Source organism: Arachis duranensis, chromosome 1, assembly GCF_000817695.3.
Source record: "Arachis duranensis cultivar V14167 chromosome 1, aradu.V14167.gnm2.J7QH, whole genome shotgun sequence".
Lineage (NCBI taxonomy): Eukaryota > Viridiplantae > Streptophyta > Magnoliopsida > Fabales > Fabaceae > Arachis > Arachis duranensis.
In genome coordinates this window covers 12,136,516-12,141,777 of record NC_029772.3, presented here as the reverse complement: position 1 = coordinate 12,141,777, position 5,262 = coordinate 12,136,516, and positions in this window count along the sequence as shown.

Here is a 5,262-nt window from a genome sequence, read left to right as displayed (position 1 = left end):
TGAGTTTGGTTCTAATTGTGTTGTAGGAAATGTGGACTTTAATGCTAACATGTACCATGGATGGAACCATCCAAGATGGGAGGAGCCTCAAGGAATTGATCACTCCTATTGGCAACAACCTCCGGATACTTATAGGTATAATTTCCATCCTAATGCATGTCAATTTAACAGCTATGATGACTCTTTTTGTGACACTCAACAACCACCATCATATGCATATGAATCTCATCCTCAACATGAACCTCAACCATTCTCACAAGCCTTTCATTACCAAACACCGCCCTATGATCCTACCATATGACCAATCATTCATGCCATATTCTTATGACCATTATGAGCGAGAACCCTTAGAACCACCACAACCCTATCAAGATTACTCCCAAGAACCACCTCAATACACACCATCTCCACAATTTTATCAAGAGGAACCACCTTCCTACCATGAATCTTCTCTCCAAAATAATGAACCTCCCTACTCACCCCAAGCCCCAATAGACGATTCTCTTACCTTGCTACTTCAAGGACAAGCGGATATGCAAAGGAACACCTTAGAGTTTGTGACTAACTTGACCAAGGGAGTGTCCACCTTAGCCTACAAATATTTGAACAAGGTAGTGCATACTTTAGCCTACAAATGTTTGAACACTCAAGGTGCTTCCCTAGCCACATATGGAGAATCAATTGAAGAGCAAAGCATGAAGGAGAGATTGAAAACTCCGGTGGGGGATGAGGGATGCTATTTTGTGTTGGAACAATTGGAGGAGCCTATGATCATTAAAGAAAAGGAAGAAGTGGTTGAAGATCTAGGGGATGTTGAAAGTCCATGGGAATGTAGCATCATGAAGAACTCTTCCAAGAAGCTTAATATTGATGTTGAGGAGGATGCGCAACCTCCAAGGCATATCATCGTTGGAGACTTGGAAGAGGTTTATCAAGAAATGGATTCAATCATGGATGAATTTCTCTCTACAATGGAATCCTCTCCCATTGGACATGAAGTTGAAACTATAAAAGAGTGTGCACAACCTCCCAAGGATAACGAAAATGGCATAGTGTACATTGAAATTGAAGAATATGAAGGGGTTGATCAAGAGATGAATTCATTCATTAATGAATTCCTATCCAAAGTTGAATCACCTCCCATCAAACAATATGTCAACACCACGCCATGTAACAAAGGGGAAAAGGTTGAAATTGAAGAAGCTTGTGAAGAGGTGGAAACAATCAACGAAGAGCACAAGGAAGTGGACCTTGCATTGTCTAAGTGTGGGGAAGCCTCCCTTCCCAAGTTACCATCCAATACAACAATTAAGTGGGTAAAATCTCTATCTCTAAGCTTTAATTTCTCACTTGAATATGGTTTGATTGAAAATGATGGTCAACTTAGAACCCTTTGTGGAATTAAAAGTAAAAATGAGTTGTGTAGTGGTTGGAAAGTAAGTGTTAAGCTCATTAAGGTCAAGGCCTCAAGGTATAGGGATGATGATGGGACAAAGATCACCTCGTATGGATCTAGAAGGAAGCATTGGTGGAGTAAAGAGAATTCTGTGCGTCCACCACATTTATGTCAACCAACCATCCGACAAAATCATGGAACTCAACTAACGGATGGATGCGAAAATAAGATATGGGATCCCGGTTCGCTATGTGAAGACCAAATATGGGGACTCGTATTTTGGGTAGAACTCTGCCCAAGCTTAATAAAAATGGTTGGAAATTCTGTCAACCTATTGAGAAGCATGGATCCTTGGAGATTCAAGGAGGAATACAAACATAAGCCGCCATGACGACAAGTATCTCAAAATGTCCAACTTAAGGACTTAAACTAAAAGTGCTAGGTGGGAGACACCCCACCATGGTAAACTCTTTCCAATCTTTTACATTTACTTAATAAGTGATTTGAGTTACCATTGTAGGTAGATGTTTCATACAATTTGTTTGTACAACTTAATTGTTAGCTTAGTCACATGCATGTTGTGTTTAGTAGTAGATGAATAATATCAAAAATTGTATTTTTGTGAATTGTATGATAGTTGAGTGAATAAGAGTTGTGAACACTGAAGGGGAGCATCCAGCAATTTGTTTTCTGTTAAAAAAAGGGGGGGTGGACGCGCGCGCACCATGTAAGCGCACGCGTCCCTGTGTGGATGCACCATGAGCCACACTCCCGAGAGTTGGGCCTCCTTTGGGCAAACATTATGCCTTTAGCCCAACATAATCCACGCGGACGCGCACCTGCCGCGCCCGCGCCGAATTGCTGCTGCAATTGCTTGAGCCAAACCCCAGAGAGTTGAGCCATTTCGAGGCTAGCTTTAGGCCCCAGGCCCAACTCGATCTGCGCGAGCGCACGCATTGCGCCAGCGCGCCTCATCACAAATCGACAATGTACGCGGACGCGCACTTGCCGCGCGCGTCCCGTGCGTGCTGCCACCAATCTAGGCCACACTCCCGAGAGTTGGGCGTGCCTCAAGCCCATTCTAAGCCTCAGGCCCAATCTAATGTACGCGTGCGCGCACTGTACGCGCACGCACCCATACCCATTCTGCCACCCACGCTATAGCGCACTGCACGCTCACGCGTAGACCTCGAATTTCTCTCCCGGCGCGCGGACGCGTACATGCCGCGTGCGCGCCGATCTGATTGCGCGACTTCCAGGCCATTCTCCAGAGAGTTAGGCCTGCGTTGGGCCAACTCTAAGCCCCTAGCCCAACCCCATGCACGCGTGCGCACACTGTACGCGCACGCGTCCCTTCCTATTTTGCTCATCCACGCTCAAGCGCGTTGTCCGCGCACGCGTAGGTCCCAAGTTTCATCAAGGGACGCGGACGCGCAAGTTGCGCGAGCGCGCCGATTCAAAAAATCAGGATAACCCTAGCACGCGTAGCACACTGCGCAGTCGCGCAGCCCTTTCCCTCCCCAACCTCCATCTTCTTCTTCCTCTTCTCTCCTCCAACGTCCGCAGCCACCGCAGTAGCGCCGGCCGCCGCCGCACTACCTACCTCCGCCACTGTTCCCACCAACCCTCTCTCTCCTCCACTCACCCTCTCTCCACTTCCGTCTCTCAGCCTCACCGTTGTCCGCGGCCTTTACCGCCGCCGTTCCACCATTACCGCCGGCGACTCTCAACCAACCCACTCACCATTCTTTCTCTGTAAGCCACTCCCTCTCTCTGTCTCTCAACCCTGACAACTGTCCGGCGCAACCACCGCAGCAACCCACACCGCCGCTTCTTTTCTGCCACTCCCTGCCACCGTCCACGGCGGCGCAGCCCCTGGCTCTATTGCCCCACCCCCCATTTCTCTTCCACACTCAGTTCCTCTACTCCCAGGTTCCACTCGATTTTTTTTCTTTTCTGTTTTTCTTTTTATCTTTAATTTCTGTTAGTTAGTCCAATTGTCTGTTAGTTAGTTAAATTCAAATTTTGTATGTTAGGTTAGATAGATATACTTGCAGTTAGGTAGCTAGGGCTGGATAGCGGATTCTAGGCCTGATAAGTGCTCCGTTCGTGCATAATTTGCTGTCTGCTTATTTGGATGTTGTATGCTGATTTTTGGAATGATTTTGTGCATTTCATATTGCCTGAATGCTAGACCACTGTCACTTTGCCTAATTAATGTTGTTTTCTATGCTAATTGTGCTAATTTGCTATCCGGGAACATCCAATTTTAAGCCGGAATGCTGCCCGATTTTCAAGGAAATTAGTTTCATTTTGAGCTTTATTTCAAATTTGGGCAACCTTCTATTTCCTTTTGACTCCCCGGATTTGCACAATCATTGTGAACATGAACCATATCTTTTCTTTTCATTACGCATAAATATCATCATATCACTAATCCACTTTTCTAACTCACTAATTTCTTTAACCATCTAACTTCCGCTCACCTTTAACCCCCTTTAACAATTCTTTCAAAAATATGATGATATTATTGCCTTTTGAATATGAGTTGTTGATTTTAATGAAGCTTGCTTTCTTGGTTTACTTGTTCAATTTTACATATTCATTGCAACATCATGATTATTCTTTGATAATTGCATCCTGAACATGCCTTCCTTGTTACATGCTAAATGCTTTATATATTCTATCATATTTTTCAGGATGTCGGATAAGGGCAAAGCCATAGCCACTACCTCCAAGAAGAGAAAACACTCTACCCCCTCTATTCCTTCCATTTACAAGAATTATGCCAAGAATCTGCTAAATGATGTAGACAAGAAAAATCAGCAGTTACCTTCTACCAATCCAGACAAATTCTCCAATCTTTACTGTGAGCTTCGATTTTCCAAATATCGAATTACAAAGCTGAACATTGAGAAAAAGTTGCTCCTCTCTACTGATGTGAGACGGTCTATTACCGGTCAGATCCTTGAGTTGGGTATTGACTTTGTTGACCGGGATTTGGGGGATATCAATGTATCTTGGGTGAAGGAATTCTACTGCAACTTCTTCCGTCCGACATTGGATTCGGTTCAGGTGAGGGGTAGAGAGATTATGATTACTGAGACTGCGATTGAGGAGGCGCTACAGTGCCGGCATGTCCCGGATGAGCTGTGTGCCCATCAGCAGGCCGAGATAGCCATCCACAGCATGACTTTTGATTATGAGGCACTCAGGACTGTTATTGGGTTACCAGATGCCACATGGGTTATGGATGCGAACAATACCAAGCCGAAAGGGATGCTCTTTACTCATCTGACTCGGGAGGCCAAGACTTGGCAGATGATATTCGCTTGCTACGTCCTGCCTACCACCCACTTCTCAGAGATCCCTATGGAGATGCTCCTACTTATTGGGTGTGTTATGGAGGGGAAGGAGGTCTCCTTCCCTAGACTTATCCGACAGTGTATGTGGCGGGCGCATATTCGTGGCCTACTCCCATTTCCTACATTGGTCACGAGTATGGCGGCCCTAGCTGAGGTCCCATGGCTGGACGATGATGTGCGACCACCGCCCCCTGATGCTGATGACAGGGAGGTTACTATTCCCTGGGGTGGTTGGGTGCATGAGAGACCACCTGCTAGACGCCGCTCTCGGGCTAGAGCTGTCGTGGGGACACCTTCACCATCAGCCCCTACAGCTGCCCCATCATCCTCTACAGCCGCAGCTCCTTCATCATCCACTGATCCACCAGCAGCACTTGAGCCTACTTATCTCCTAGTCCAGCGTCTTTTCCAGTTCTTAGAGCGTGAGAGACGCCATGTCAGACGCCGTTTGGATCGGATTGACCAGATGTTTGTGGCCCAGGGCCTTGAGCTGCCCCCGCT